Source organism: Macaca fascicularis, chromosome 5 (assembly GCF_037993035.2).
Source record: "Macaca fascicularis isolate 582-1 chromosome 5, T2T-MFA8v1.1".
Taxonomy (NCBI): domain Eukaryota; kingdom Metazoa; phylum Chordata; class Mammalia; order Primates; family Cercopithecidae; genus Macaca; species Macaca fascicularis.
In genome coordinates this window covers 93,063,448-93,080,585 of record NC_088379.1, presented here as the reverse complement: position 1 = coordinate 93,080,585, position 17,138 = coordinate 93,063,448, and the positions used below count along the sequence as shown (strand labels likewise).

Below are 17,138 nucleotides of genomic sequence, written 5' to 3'. Positions count from 1 at the left end.
ATCTCAGGAAATGTATATGCCATTGTATGAGCTACTATTAAATGGTCTAAAATAAAAATGTACTTTTTCGCTAAAATAATACTTTGATGACCATAAGTGATTCTACTACTAATGAGTACACTTGAGTGCTATTCCACACAAAAATATTTAATGTTTATAGCCAATTATATATTGCCACTTACAAACTTAGTAACTCAAAACAACTATTTCATAAGGTCTCAAGATCTGATAAGTCAGAAATTTGGGCAGGCCTCTCAGAGGCACTCAGCTAGGAGAGGAGCTGATCCCGAGTGGCCCAAGATCTCTCCACTCATATGTCCTGAACATTTGCAAAGACAGATGCAAAGCTGGGATTGGTAGAATGGTTGAAGTCTCTTCTGTGACATGATAGTTTCAGAAAATTGCTCAAGGCTCCCAAAATGAGTTTTCCAGGAGATCCAGGTAAAAGTTCCAAGGTTTCCTATGACCTAGCCTCAGAAGTCCCAGAACCTCATTTCTATCCCAATCAATTGGCCAAGTAAGTCACTAAACCCAATCCAGACTCAAGGGAAGGAGAATTAGACTCCACCTCTCAATAGGAGAAATAGCAAAGAATTTACAGCAATCTCTACCACAATATTTATACCTATTAAATAAGAAATGTAAGAAATTGTCTCAAGGCAACTACCCAAGAGAGTTAGAATAGAGTTGACATTTGTGGGCGTTTGGCTCTTAATGGGAGACCTATTTCTGCCATGACAAATGATTCCTCTGGAGATTTGTTTTAATGGTACATGGGTCAGCCAATAGAAAAACTCTAGGCATTTGAAATTCAAATGCTGGATGTTCTGTATAAAATGCTGTCTAGCTATCATCTTTTAAAATTCCAGCTGAGGTTCTCCTGAAAGTTTTGTAATGATACACCCTGTTCCTAACAGAAGGAAAGGGCTCTCCTTCCAGTTACCCATCATCCCTCTCTAAATCCATGAAAAGAAATAGTGGGATGAAGGAAAGAAAGAAATAACCTAAGGACTCTAGTAAAGGGATGAATTAAAGTGTCTGAATTATTCATTATTGGGGTTATTAAGCCATTTTCTGCCTTATGAGTGTTTCAAAGATATGATAACATCTTTCATTTCAGTTTTACAGTTGGTGAAATTACCAAATAACTGTAGGATCACATGTGAATCTCAAAACAACTCCAGAAGACAGATAAGAAAATGTATTATTATTTTTCCTCTTTTGTTGATGAAGAAACCAGTGACTTGACCAAAGTCTCTTAGCTGGTAAAAGGCAGTTCAACTCTGGAACTTAGATCTTCCAGTTCCATACCAACTGTCCTTTAAACTATGCGGCTGCCTTTGAATAAGCTCATGCATTTGAGCAAAATAATATTTATTTAGTTTCACATCAATACTGCATATTTAAGTCTTTGAGAATAATAACTCCGTGTGTTCCAAAATTTGTCTCATTTTTTGCATTTTTCATCTGGAGTTTTATTTTCTATTTCTGCAAAAATAATCTGTATTTTGTAGTCAGTGCACACCAAACTCGAATGTCTCAAAATAAATGACTTTTTACTCATCCAAGAATAAATGGTATTCATCATACTTAGCAAGGACATCATGGTTTTGATTTTTCAAAGTACTTTGCAAGCGTCAGCTAATTAAGCCTCCCTGAGTCTTCAATATGACAGTTGTTTTCAAAATATCTCTCATTTCCCAGGAAAGTTCTCCATTCTGTCTTACTTATACAAATCAGCACATTTGCTCAGTTCTTAAAATAAGAAGCTAAAGGCCACGAAATTATTTTTGATCAATATGTGGCAAATACAATTAGCTCAGTGAGACAAAAATGCCCAGTGACTAGCCTGAAGGACAACGTGGAACACGACGGAAGAACACGAGGCCTTTTATAGGCTAGATACTGGATTGTCCCACAGGGTCCTTCAAAAATAAAACATAGGCGTCTTCTTTATAATTGAAACTTGAAGGGGTTTCCTGCTTGGATCATTCTAAATGACATGACCATACTCTGCATTTAAATTTTGTTTTCAATTAAAGGATGGAAAAAATTCTTAAAAAAAAAGTTCCATCTTTGGACTCAGTAATAATCAGGGACCATGCAGTAAATGTTGGCTCTCAAAAAGCCTGCACAAGTGGCCATCTGAGGTTATATGACAATCTCTAGACTTGTTCTATGCCTTAAAAATGTCTTCCATACAGCCACGCCAGGATTCTCTGCATTCGATAGCTCCTTTTGGGTTGAGAACAATGTGAACATACCTCTTACCTGAGAATAGAAAGATATTAATTCAGTAATAATTTTTTGTTGTTGTTTTTAGATAGAGTCTCACTCTATTGCCCACGCTGGAGTGTAGTGGCTCAATCTTGGCTCACTTCAACCTCCGCTTCCCGGGTTCAAGCAATTCTCCTGCCTCAGCCTCCCGAGTGGCTGGGATTACAGGCGCCTGCCATCACGCCCAGGTAATTTTTGTGTTTTCAGTAGAGACAGGGTTTCACCATGTTGGCCAGGCTGGTCTCAAACTCCTGACCTCAAGTGATCTGCCCGCCTCAGCCTCCCAAAGTGGTGGGATTGCAGGCATGAGCCACCATTCCCAGCCCTAATTCAGGAATATTCTTATTTCCTCGGTATGGTTTAGATGCATGCAAGAAACAAAGATTTACAAGTATAGAATATAGGATAGGTGAGTTTGTGTTTAATGAGTGAACTAAAAGTAAATATGTTCTGGAACTAGCTCCTGGAAGCTTGAAATCCCCTAGGGGAGGAAGATACAGAAAAGGGGAGGAGAAACACTAAGGTTCTTTTCCCTTATGTCACACTTAATACAAGACATATGTAGTTAATACGAGATATAAATGACTCTGATGATGTTACCAATGAGAGGCAGCAGGCAGAACAATGGAAATAATAATCATTTGCATGTGTAAGGTACTTCAGAGTTTGCAAAGAGCTTCCTCACCTCAGTGGCTACCTTTGACATTGGAAGGAACTGTTATTCCCATCCTATAGATGAAGTTTGGAGAGAGAAAGTAATTTGTTCAAGGTAGTATTTAGAACTTGGCAAAGCCAGGGCCAGAACTTCTGGCTTCTAGTCTGTAGCCTGTTCACTGGTCTGTTTGGGGAGAATATTGGTCACTGAGTCCAAAGCTCAGCATTTCTAATTCTTGCTCACCTCTTAAGCCTTGTACATTCAGCCAAATAATTTAGACTCTTCAAGCTTCTGTTTCTTTACATTTAAAAATTATATCCCTCCTTTCTTTATTGAATCAAATGAGAGAGTATATAAGAAAACACTTCATAAACTGTGAAATGCTAAATAAACATAAGGAAGGTATAACTAAATCCATCTTAATACGTTAATATTCCTTGGAACCCTGCCTCAAGACACCCTTACAGTTAAACTTTCCTCCCTTTTGTGTTAAAGAATAAAGAGTTCCTCCTTCTCTTTGGAGTTAAAACTTTTCGCATGTGCTTTAATAGTAGAACAGTAAACGTGTATCCAGGACTTACTAAGATGGTATCATCTCACTTAATCTTCATACCATTTTATAGACAATGAACTGAAGACCCCAAAAGCTACACAATTTGCTCAATTATGCAAATTAAGTATCAGAGCCTATGACATCCTATTTCAGAACTTATGCCTTTAATTGTTATGAAATATTTTCTTGCTAATGGTTTTGGCAACTGATCCGTTTTTCCTTGTTGTGGTTATCAGTTGCTGTAAAACAGTATGCCCTCACATTAAATGGCTTACAATCACATCCCTTTATTTGCTCATAATTATCCAATCTGGATTGGGCTCGACTGCATGATTCTTCTGCTGATTTTGTCTGGAGTTAATTCATTTGGCTTCAGTGAGCTAGGAGCACATCTGGGGCTGAACCATCCAGGAGGGTCTGTTATCCTGCAAGCTTCTGGCCACGTGGTCTCTCATCATTCAGTAGTCTGGTTCAAGCTTTTGTACAGCACGGCTGATAGCTTCCACCCAGAGGAAAAACTCCAATGTGCAAAGGTTTACCAAGTTTCTGCTGGCATCATGTTTGCTAATGTCACATTGGTCAAAGCAATGTTAAGGCCCATGTCATAGGGAAATGAAGCCCAGAAGTTGCGGTTTACTGGGGGTCATCATTGTTTACCATATCTCCTCTCTTACCCTTTATCTTCAATTTTTCCTTATTTACCTGCCCAGCATAGAAGGGAAATCTGGGGCCAGGCACGGTGGCTCATGCCTGTAATCCCAGTAATTTTAAGGGGCTGAAGCAGGTGGATCACCTGAGGTCAGGAGTTTGAGACCAGCCTGACCAACATGGTGAAACCTCATCTCTACTAAAAATACAAAAAATTAGCTGGGTTTGGTGGCACATGCCTGTAATCCCAGCTACTCAGGAGGCTGAGGCATGAGAATCGCTTGAACCCAAGAGGCGGAGGTTGCAGTGAGCCTGGATCACGCCACTGCATTCCAGCCTGGAAAACAGAGTGAGACTCTGTCTCAAAAAAAAAAAAAAAGACAGAGGAAAGGAAAGGAAAGGAGAAAAGGAAAGGAAGGGAAAGGAGGGAAGGGAAGGAGGGAAGGAGGGAAGGAGGGAAGAAGGGAGGGGAAGGGAAGGGAAGAAGGGCAGGGAGGGGAAGGGAACGGAAGGGAAGGGAACGGAAGGGAATCGGAATGATCACATTCAAATACAAATATAAATTTCCTGTAACTGCACATTCCCTTTAAGCTACTACCTTACTCTCCTTTGCACAGCCAATCATTTTTAGAGTGGTCTACACTAACTGTCCTCACTTCATCACTGCCTGTTCACTCTCCAATCACTGCAGGCTGGCATCCAGCGACACCACGACACCATGGCCACAAAACGGCTCTCCCTGAGCTCCTCAATAACCTCTGCACTTCCAGAGGCAATGGATAATTTCCTGACTTTGTTTGCTTTGAACTCTCTGTGACATTTAACACTTCCCTTTTCTCATGTGACTCTTGTTTCTCTCACTATTTGTATCTTTAGCTGTTCCCATCCTCTGATGGTGCCTAATGATCTTCACTCCCCAGGGTTCTGGCTCCAGCTCTCTGCTCAACTGGTTGAATAACTGCTCATGCTACAGCATCCAAACTACATCTGTAACCCCAAACTCCATGCTTACCTCCAGACCTATTTACCCAAGTATCTACTAGATATCTCTACTCAAATTCAACAAGCCCAAAACTAATTCACTATCTTTCTTCTAAAACCAAACCTTCCTCCTATAATCTTTCACCTTGGTAATTAATACCACCATTTACTAAGTTGCTCAAATTAGAAATGTGATAACTCAAGACTTTTCCTTCTCATATTCCTACAATATCTAATTCGTCATTAAGTTTTATCTGTTGTTTTTTTTTTAATTATTTCTTAGAACTATCCAGTTGTGTTTTGGTAAATGAAAAACCCATTCTCTGAGAGAGGTAGAGGTGGCTGACACTTGATGGTTTTCATGGTGTGATTGATCCTCCCACCACAAATGATTTTGATGCAGGATATTTTCATGACCCCTTCATGGAACTCACAGCAGGGTTTCCTTGTTTACTCAGCCCGCCCTGCTCAATCCCTTGCAGGAAGGATCGCGCAAGTGAATGAGTGCAGGAACCTGAGCAAGCGAGGGCAGGAACTGGCCACTTTGGCACCAGCAGGAGCAAACTCCATGTGGGCCCCTCACCAGCGTCCAGGTGTGGGCACCTGCCACCCAAGCCCAGACGGCATGTAACCATACTCTTTTAGCTCCACTGTCGCAGACAGCAGTGTGTTATCAGCTCAGTGAGCCGTTTGCCTCATCATGTGGGGCAGCTGCCTTCCACCAGCAAGGGCAAAGGGCCAGTGCGACCGCCTTTTTGGGTACCTGCACGTAGTGTGTCTGAGTTCTTGTCCAGTGCCCAAGAGGAATGAGGTCACACAGAGGTCACACAGATGAATTGAAGGATAGTTAATGTGGAGATTTGTTTGGTTTTTTTTTCAGTGATGAAAGCGGCTCTCAGTGGACAGGGGAGCTGGAAAGGGAATAGAAAGGGAAGATCCCTCTCCTCTGAATCAAGTCACCTCTCTCCTATGTCCAGGCGCTTCTTCCCGACATCTAGCTGCTTCTTCCCTCTCCTGGCTGAGTTCTGGGGTCTTTATAGGCACAGGATGGGGACAGGGCAGGCCATAGGTAGTTTTGGAAAAGGCAATATTCTATTGGTAAAAAGACATTTTTCAGAAAGAACCAATCGGGAGAGAATGGAAGTTTTTACTTTGGGCTGCGGGTTTCAGGCTTTTCGGCTTGAAGGTGGGATTTGGCCAGGGACCCGCCCCTGTATGCCTACAGTTTCTCTGCCTCCTGTTGCTATTGATTTTAAGCTACTAATGTGACATCACTGAACAGTATCAGGAAGAGACATGCAGAACACATATGGCATTTCCACCAACAGATATAATAGATGTAAAAAACCTCAAAAGAGTAGATAATAGTAAAATAATTATGAAGTGATGAGTTTTTACTATTTACTTTCGTTTTTAATATAATTAATTTAATTATACATGTATGTAATTTAATTTTTAATTGATGGCTTTAACAACCAACTCAAAAAATTCTTGAAATGTAACAAACAGCTCTCACAAACCAGTACAGCCTGGATCTATCCCTCTTTTCTCCACTCCCAAGACCACAGCCAAAATGTAAGGCTCTGACCACCTCACCTTGATGTTACAATTGTCTCTCACAGGTCATGCTACGGGTCTGTCCTCCACACAGCTGTCACACATGCAAATCTGGTTATATCATCACCCCTGTCCACAAATGTGTGCACACACACAGAGACATACACACATGCATGCACACACATACACACTTACAATAATTATTTGGGTCCCTATAGCTTTATGGCTGGAATTTTTAATTTTTTTTTAATGCACTATGACTTTTACAATATGGCTATCTGCTTGCTTTTGAGCCTTGTCTACTGCAGCCCACTTCCCCTATTGACAGTCTAGAGACCCAAATATTAACATCCTGGAGACTCGATGCTTCTGCAACTTCACTCATCTGCTGCCTGCCACCCTGTAGAGTACACTTCTCATCCTTCATACAGCTAACTACTGTTTATTAGTTTTCAAATCTCAGATCAAGAATTACCTTCTCTGGACGTCATCTGTATGCAGTAGTTAAGAACACTGTAGTTAAGAACACAGACCCGAAATCAAACAGAATTGTTAAATATCTGCTCTGCCACTTCTTAGCTGTGTAACCTTGAAAAAGTTACTTGATCTTTATGCCTGAGTTTCCTTACTAGTGAAATGATTACAATAATGTGCTTACCTTATAGAATTGTTCAGAAGATTTAAAGAATATGTGTGTGCAAAGTTCTTAGAGTACTGCCTAGAACTTAAGCACTTAGGACATAGTAAAGTTAGCTATTATTAACTACCTAACTTAAAAATGCTTCCAATCTCTCTTTCCATTGCATTATGTATGTAATCATCACATTACACTATATGATTTTATATAAATATGTTATATATTTATAGATACATTATTAGTATATAGATACATATATAGATACGTGTATATAATACATATGTAGATACATGTATATAAGTATATAGATACATATATAGTATACATATAACCCTCAACCTGTGGGATCTGACACTATCTCCAGGTACACATATACAGTATATATATATATGTATATTAATATGTATATATGTATCGTATCTATATACGTATATACATGTATCTATATATGTATACATTTATCTATATACATATATACATTATATACATATATGTATCTATACACACATATATATGTTTCATCCATGGTTCCTGTCTCATAACTCCCATAGACCTTGTTATAATGTTATAATGTTGGTGCACTTTAGGCCTCATAAGTGGACCTCAGAATAACAGGATCTCTCTCTCTAATCTTCTATTTTTTTACCTGCTACTTTTTCTCCCCAAGGCAGGACTCTAATCTTCCCCTGCCTTTACCTACCTTGTGAGATTGTAGGTCATAAGACCCCCATTTCAGAAGGGGTTCTGCTCCATATTCTGGAGGAAGGAATGTTGCACAGAGAGGCCAAGAAGAGACCCAGCACAGTGACTCATGCCTGTAATCTCAGCACTTTGGGAGGCCAAGGTGGGAGAATCGTTTGAACCCAGGAGTTCAAGACCAGCCTGGGCAACATAGGGAGATCCTGTCTCTACAGGAAAAAAAAAAAATTAATTACCCAAGTGTGGAGGCAATCGCCTGTAACCCCAACTACTTGGGAGGTTGAGATGGGAGCACGCTTGGGCCCAGGAGGTCGAAATCACACCACTGCACTCCGGCCTCACAGTCAGAGTGAGACCCACCTCAAAGGAAAAAAAAAAAGAGGCCAAAAAGAAACTGAACAGATGGGCCTTGCTGGGTTTCCCTACTCAGCCTTTGAGGACTAAAGCATACCCTTTTTGTCTAAACACATTTCTATGTGGTGGCCAGTGGTGCCTATCCTTTTATGAAGTCTCCATAAAAGGCCCAAGGGGGCAAGGTTTGAAGACATTACAAGATAACTGAACCTGTGGAGGTTCCTAGAGGGTGTGTTCTGGGGAGGGCTTGGAATCTCTGTGCCCCTTCCCCCATACCTTGCCCTTTGCATCTCTTCATTTGTATCCTTTGTAATATCCTTTATTATAAACCAGTAAACCCAAGTAGGTGTTTCCCTGAGTTCTGTGACCCACTCTAGCAAATTAATCGAACCCAAAGAGGGAGTCATGGAAGCCCAACTTGAAACCAGTCAGTCCGAAGTTCTGGAGGCCTGATCTTGTGACTGGTATCTGGGAAAGGGAAGATGTCTTGTGAGACTGAGCCCTCAACCTGTGGGATCTGACGCTATCTCCAGTTACACAGTGTCAGAATTCATTTGGAAGACACTCAGCTGGTGCCTGCTGCAGAGTTGATTGCTTGCATGTTGATGACGAAAAATCTTCCACATTTGGTCACAGAAGTCTTCTGTGTTGATGGTAGTGTGGTGTGAGACCAGAGGAAAAGCAATTTGAGATTTTCCACATGCAGAAACTCTTAAGACAGAAACTATATGTCCCAGTACTTAGGCAGTGTCTAGTAAGCACTCAATGAATGAATTTAAAGAAATGAATGAGTGATCCATGCCCTCACCAACTGGACATTCTTTCCTTTTGATTCATTCAGCTACATTTAGATTTAGGGAAATGAAGGGAACTTGTGAGATCATGCGGACAGATTAAAAGATAAATATTTTCTCAAATTTAATTAGCTGTGCATGTTGCTGCAACAAACAAAGTCAAAAAGAAATGAGCCTTATGACGCACAACACTTTTGTTAATTCTTGCTTCCCCTTTAAGTTGTACCATTTGTAAGAAAATAGGGTAGCATTCCATGTGCCTAATTCCATTGTTGTGTGTGGTGAATGTCAGAAACACTCCTGGCATTAAAAGGAGCCTAAATGTGTGGCCAGAATGGACTTTAATGTTCTACTGGACAATTTTTCTGACCTCACAGCAAAACTTAAATTACATTATTTTCTGAGAATCTAGGTTGTTTATTCAATAATTACAACTTAACTTATCTGGAAGATGAGAGAAAAAAGAATTAAAATTTATTGAGCATCTCCTAGGTATCAGGCAGATTTACAGGTATCATTTCTTCTAACTCTCACAAAACTGAATTAGATGTTTTATTAGTCAAGGTTCTCCAGAGAAACAGAATCAATAGGAGATAGGTAGGTAGGTAGGTAGGTAGGTAGGTAGGTAGGTAGATAGATATAGATAATGAGGACTTAGTTCACATTAATGGAGCCAGTCCCAAGATCTGCAGTCAGCAAATTGGAAAACCAGGAGAGCCAATTGTATAGTTCCCATTCAAGTCTGAAGACCTGAGAACCAAAGATGTGAGTTCTAGTCCAAGTCTGAAGTCCTAAGAATTGGAGGGCTGATGGTGTTAAGTCCCAGTCCCATGGCAGAATATCAATGTCCCAACTCAAACAGATAGGCAGAGAGAGAGAAGGAATTCTTCCTTCCCCTGCCTTTTTGTTCTGTTCAGGTCCCCAATGGATTGAATTATGCCCACTCACATTGGGTACAGCAATCTGTTTTATTCTGTCTACCAATTCAAATGCTAATTTCTTCAGAACACACCCTCAGAGGCACAGGCAGGAATAATGTCTAAGTAGATATCTGGGCATCCCATGGTCTAGTCACGTTGACATATAAAATTAACCATGGCAGATGTTATCCCCATTTTTAGATGGGGAATCTGAGGCTTAGAGGGCTAAGTAACTTGCCAAAGATCTTATAGATGGCAAATGTTGCTCCAGACTTCAAATGCATATCTCTCTAATCTGAAAGCACCATTCTGCTTCCACTAAACCAATGGTTCTCAATCAGGGCGATTTTGCCCCCCATGGAACATTTGGCAATGTCTGGAGACATTTTTGGTTGTCCCTAGCTGGTGGGGGATGGGGGCTCGCTACTGACATCTAATGGGCAGAGACCAGGAATGCTGCTACGCATCCTACAATGCACAGGACAGCCTCCCGCAACAAAGAATCATCAAGCCAAAATGTTAATAGTGCCAATGTAAAGAAACCCTGCACTAAATCATACTATTTTGTATTTCTATAGTTTTCAAAAACAGTAGAATAGTAATAACATACTGATCTAAAACATAAGGCTAGACACAGTGGCTCATCTCTGTAATCCCAGCACTTTGGGAAGCTGAGGTAGGAGGAATGCTTGAGGTCAGAGGTTTGAGACCAGCCTCGGCAACGTGACAAGACCCCATCTCTACAAAAAAATACAAACAATTAGCCGAGCATAGTAGTGTGCACCTATGTCCCCAGCTACTTCAGAGTCTGAGGCAGGAGGATGACCTGAGCCCAGGAGTCAGAGGCTGCAGTGAGCTATGATTGCAATTACACTCCAGCCTGAGCAACAGAGCCAGACTCTGTCTCAAAAATAAAAATAAATAAATAAAATAAAATATAAGTGACTATAGTTCCACAAATCTAATAAATATTTATGGAATAAATGAATAAATAAGTAAATGTTGATTTTAAAATGTAGAGGAAAGAAACTGCATTTTTCAATGATTATTTGCAATTAGCATTCACTAACAGGATAGAATGTTTTAAATTATCATCGATAATAGAGTCTATATATTTACTTTAAGCATGAATTACTATATATAAAATATTTTATTTTAATACAATAAAAATCATGGAATATATGTTAGTGGGTTTAGTAGTTTAAAGGGAAAAGATAGCAGCAATTTAGGGTTCATAAAATTAATGGAATTATTTTCAATTTTAGAATCCTTTAGGGCTAGAGGATCATCTAGGTCTCACTCTTCATGGTTCATCACTTGAGAAAACTGTATCTAAGAAAGGGCAAGTGACTTTCCCAAGGTCTCCTGGCAGTCAGGGACACTGCTAGAGACAGAATCCAGCTCTCCTGACAGTTTAATGCTTTTCTCGTTGTAAGGTGTTTTTCAATGTATTAGAGTTTGGGGCAGCGGGGAGAGGTTGTTCCATGTTTTTACTTAAATACATTTTTCTTTCATTGAAAATTGAATTCCTATACTTTTTGCCTTGTTTAGACCATAAGAGATTTTATTTAAAGAAACTTTTGATATCAAGTAATCCAACCAACCTTCTAAGATAAGCTTTTTCCTTCAACACAAGGAAGTGCATTTTGCCAAGTACGTACCATCTTACTACTTAAAATGTTTGGAACTTTTTCTTTAAAAACTCAAACTCAAAGTGAAATCTCAATTCGTCCCAGTGGTGTTTTTTTGTTTGTTTGTTTTGGGATTTTTTTAGTTTTTGCCCCCCTTCCTTACACCTTTTCTGTAAGAGGTAAAATGGAGAATTTTCAAAATAGCTAGAAAAAAGCTGGACTAGGAGCCAGGAAATCTAGCTTCAATCCCAGCTCCCCTTCTACAGAGTCAGTGACCTCCAGCATGTCACACTGTAGGCTTTCTAGGCCTGTTCTTCATCTGCCACATCCTGGGGTTGTTGTAAAGATCAAATAAGGTAATATCCCATTTGTAAATTTATTTGGTAAAGCCAAAGCACTATGGCAATAGAAATTTCAAGTATATTTTATATGCCATTACCCTTTCTAAATAAAGTAAACATGCATTCCATTGTTAATATTCTAAATTTCTCCTTGTTATATGGAGTCATTTTCAGAGGGATAATTTAGAGGAATTATACTTGAGTCTCCAAGTACATGTCATTTTCATTAAAACTGGGACTTGATTAGTCCAGACTAGTTTATTTAAGGTTATAAATGATTTAAGTTTCTCCCCACACCACTGATTCAACCCTCCCACCCCCTACCCCACCACACACACACACACACACACACACACAATCCCAAACCACTTTCTATGTGCAGCTTTACTCTCCATTCTTCCAACTCACTGTTGCCTGGTACAGGTGGCCCACCCTGTGTTATTTGAATAGTGAGATAGGTAAAAATGTGTTCTTGTTCCTAACATGATGAGGAAGCCTATGCTATTGCCCCGTTTTCTTCAATAGAAACTTCATTTGCTGCTACTTTGGGAGGCCGAGGCAGGTGGATCACTTGAGGCCAGGAGTTCAAGACCAGCCTGGACAACATGGTGAAACCCCCGTCTCTACTAAAAATACAAAAATTAGCCAGTCATGGTGGCACATGCCAGTAATTCCAGCTACTTGGGAGGCTGAGGCATGAAAATCACTTGAGCCTGGGAGGCGGAGGTTATAGTGAACCGAGATTGCACCATTGCACTCCAGCTTGGGCAACAGAGTGAGACTCTGTCTCAAAAAAAAAGTTGGGGGGGACCTTCATTTGCTGAGTTAGAACCAAAGACTCATAGGAATTCCTATGTGCCACACCAAAAATGATGATGATAATGATGGAGGAAAATAAGGAGAATATGAAGAAAATATGAAATGGAAGTCATCGGGGGGGGGCGGAGCAAGATGGCCGAATAGGAACAGCTCCAGTCTCCAACTCCCAGCACGAGCGACACAGAAGACCAGTGATTTCTGCATTTTCAACTGAGGTACTGGGTTCATCTCACTGGGGAGTGCCGGACGATCGGTGCTGGTCAGCTGCTGCAGCCCGACCAGCGAGAGCTGAAGCAGGGCGAGGCATTGCCTCACCTGGGAAGCGCAAGGGGGAAGGGAATCCCTTTTCCTAGCCAGGGGAACTGAGACACACAACACCTGGAAAATCGGGTAACTCCCACCCAAATACTGCGCTTTAAGCAAACAGGCACACCAGGATATCATATCCCACACCTGGCCGGGAGGGTCCCACACCCACGGAGCCTCCCTCATTGCTAGCACAGCAGTCTGTGATCTACCGGCAAGGCAGCAGTGAGGCTGGGGGAGGGGCGCCCGCCATTGCTGAGGCTTAAGTAGGTAAACAAAGCTGCTGGGAAGCTCGAGCTGGGTGGAGCTCACAGCAGCTCAAGGAAACCTGCCTGTCTCTGTAGACTCCACCTCTGGGGACAGGGCAATAACAAACACAGCCGAAACCTCTGCAGACGCAAACGACTCTGTCTGACAGCTTTGAAGAGAGCAGTGGATCTCCCAACACGGAGGTTGAGATCTGAGAAGGGACAGACTCCCTGCTCAAGTGGGTCCCTGACCCCTGAGTAGCCTAACTGGGAGACATCCCCCACTAGGGGCAGTCTGACACCCCACACCTCACAGGGTGGAGTACACCCCTGAGAGGAAGCTTCCAAAGCAAGAATCAGACAGGTACACTCGCTGTTCAGAAATATTCTATCTTCTGCAGCCTCTGCTGCTGATACCCAGGCAAACAGGATCTGGAGTGGACCTCAAGCAATCTCCAACAGACCTACAGCTGAGGGTCCTGACTGTTAGAAGGAAAACTATCAAACAGGAAGGACACCTACACCAAAACCCCATCAGTACATCACCAGCATCAAAGACCAGAGGCAGATAAAACCACAAAGATGGGGAAAAGCAGGGCAGAAAAGCTGGAATTTCAAAAAATAAGAGGGCATCTCCCCCGGCAAAGGAGCACAGCTCATCGCCAGCAACGGATCAAAGCTGGACGGAGAATGACTTTGACGAGATGAGAGAAGAAGGCTTCAGTCCATCAAATTTCTCAGAGCTAAAGGAGGAATTATGTACCCAGCACAAAGAAACTAAAAATCTTGAAAAAAAAGTGGAAGAATTGATGGCTAGAGTAATTAATGCAGAGAAGGTCATAAACGAAATGAAAGAGATGAAAACCATGACACGAGAAATACGTGACAAATGCACAAGCTTCAGTAACCGACTCGATCAACTGGAAGAAAGAGTATCTGCGATTGAGGATCAAATGAATGAAATGAAGCGAGAAGAGAAACCAAAAGAAAAAAGAAGAATAAGAAATGAACAAAGCCTGCAAGAAGTATGGGATTATGTAAAAAGACCAAATCTACGTCTGATTGGGGTGCCTGAAAGTGAGGGGGAAAATGGAACCAAGTTGGAAAACACTCTTCAGGATATCATCCAGGAGAACTTCCCCAACCTAGTAGGGCAGGCCAACATTCAAATCCAGGAAATACAGAGAACGCCACAAAGATACTCCTCGAGAAGAGCAACTCCAAGACACATAATTGCCAGATTCACCAAAGTTGAAATGAAGGAAAAAATCTTAAGGGCAGCCAGAGAGAAAGGTCGGGTTACCCACAAAGGGAAGCCCATCAGACTAACAGCAGATCTCTCGGCAGAAACTCTCCAAGCCAGAAGAGAGTGGGGGCCAATATTCAACATTCTTAAAGAAAAGAATTTTAAACCCAGAATTTCATATCCAGCCAAACTAAGTTTCATAAGTGAAGGAGAAATAAAATCCTTTACAGATAAGCAAATGCTTAGAGATTTTGTCACCACTAGGCCTGCCTTACAAGAGACCCTGAAGGAAGCACTCAACATGGAAAGGAACAACTGGTACCAGCCATTGCAAAAACATGCCAAAATGTAAAGACCATCGAGGCTAGGAAGAAACTGCATCAACTAACGAGCAAAATAACCAGTTAATATCATAATGGCAGGATCAAGTTCACACATAACAATCTTAACCTTAAATGTAAATGGACTAAATGCTCCAATTAAAAGACACAGACTGGCAAACTGGATAAAGAGTCAAGACCCATCAGTCTGCTGTATTCAGGAGACCCATCTCACACGCAGAGACATACATAGGCTCAAAATAAAGGGATGGAGGAAGATTTACCAAGCAAATGGAGAACAAAAAAAAGTGGGGGTTGCAATACTAGTCTCTGATAAAACAGACTTTAAACCATCAAAGATCAAAAGAGACAAAGAAGGCCATTACATAATGGTAAAGGGATCAATTCAACAAGAAGAGCTAACTATCCTAAATATATATGCACCCAATACAGGAGCACCCAGATTCATAAAGCAAGTCCTTAGAGACTTACAAAGAGACTTAGACTCCCATATAATAATAATGGGAGACTTCAACACTCCACTGTCAACATTAGACAGATCAACGAGACAGAAAGTTAACAAGGATATCCAGGAATTGAACTCATCTCTGCAGCAAGCAGACCTAATAGACATCTATAGAACTCTCCACCCCAAATCAACAGAATATACATTCTTCTCAGCACCACATCGCACTTACTCCAAAATCGACCACGTAATTGGAAGTAAAGCACTCCTCAGCAAATGTACAAGAACAGAAATTATAACAAACTGTCTCTCAGACCACAGTGCAATCAAACTAGAACTCAGGACTAAGAAACTCAATCAAAACCGCTCAACTACATGGAAACTGAACAACCTGCTCCTGAATGACTACTGGGTACATAACGAAATGAAGGCAGAAATAAAGATGTTCTTTGAAACCAATGAGAACAAAGATACAACATACCAGAATCTCTGGGACACATTTAAAGCAGTGTGTAGAGGGAAATTTATAGCACTAAATGCCCACAAGAGAAAGCAGGAAAGATCTAAAATTGACACTCTAACATCGCAATTAAAAGAACTAGAGAAGCAAGAGCAAACACATTCGAAAGCTAGCAGAAGGCTAGAAATAACTAAGATCAGAGCAGAACTGAAGGAGATAGAGACACAAAAAACTCTCCAAAAAATCAATGAATCCAGGAGTTGGTTTTTTGAAAAGATCAACAAAATTGACAGACCACTAGCAAGACTAATAAAGAAGAAAAGAGAGAAGAATCAAATCGACGCAATTAAAAATGATAAAGGGGATATCACCACCGACCCCACAGAAATACAAACTACCATCAGAGAATACTATAAACACCTCTATGCAAATAAACTGGAAAATCTAGAAGAAATGGATAATTTCCTGGACACTTACACTCTTCCAAGACTAAACCAGGAAGAAGTTGAATCCCTGAATAGACCAATAGCAGGCTCTGAAATTGAGGCAATAATTAATAGCCTACCAACCAAAAAAAGTCCAGGACCAGATGGATTCACAGCTGAATTCTACCAGAGGTACAAGGAGGAGTTGGTACCATTCCTTCTGAAACCATTCCAATCAATAGAAAAAGAGGGAATCCTCCCTAACTCATTTTATGAGGCCAACATCATCCTGATACCAAAGCCTGGCAGAGACACAACAAAAAAAGAGAATTTTAGACCAATATCCCTGATGAACATCGATGCAAAAATCCTCAATAAAATACTGGCAAACCGGATTCAGCAACACATCAAAAAGCTTATCCACCATGATCAAGTGGGCTTCATCCCTGGGATGCAAGGCTGGTTCAACATTCACAAATCAATAAACATAATCCAGCATATAAACAGAACCAAAGACAAGAACCACATGATTATCTCAATAGATGCAGAAAAGGCTTTTGACAAAATTCAACAGCCCTTCATGCTAAAAACGCTCAATAAATTCGGTATTGATGGAACGTACCTCAAAATAATAAGAGCTATTTATGACAAACCCACAGCCAATATCATACTGAATGGGCAAAAACTGGAAAAATTCCCTTTGAAAACTGGCACAAGACAGGGATGCCCTCTCTCACCACTCCTATTCAACATAGTGTTGGAAGTTCTGGCTAGGGCAATTAGGCAAGAGAAAGAAATCAA

General features: G+C 40.9%; 1 protein-coding gene and 1 long non-coding RNA gene across 4 annotated transcripts in view; one reads left to right on the top strand and one right to left on the bottom strand.

Annotated features, from left to right (window-relative positions):
• Positions 1–17,138, top strand: part of SPARCL1 (SPARC like 1) — a 63,631-nt gene that overhangs the window by 13,612 nt on the left and 32,881 nt on the right. The window contains exon 2 of one of the 2 annotated variants that reach the window (XM_065545234.1): positions 2,324–2,465. The exons of the other annotated variant lie outside the window; for it this stretch is intronic. The gene's annotated coding sequence lies outside the window, so the exon portion shown is untranslated. The remainder of the gene's footprint in view (positions 1–2,323; positions 2,466–17,138) is intronic. 2 annotated transcript variants of the gene reach the window in all.
• The window catches only part of LOC123573596 (uncharacterized), a 63,276-nt gene that overhangs the window by 13,685 nt on the left and 32,453 nt on the right, over positions 1–17,138 (bottom strand). The gene's annotated exons all lie outside the window — the stretch shown is intronic.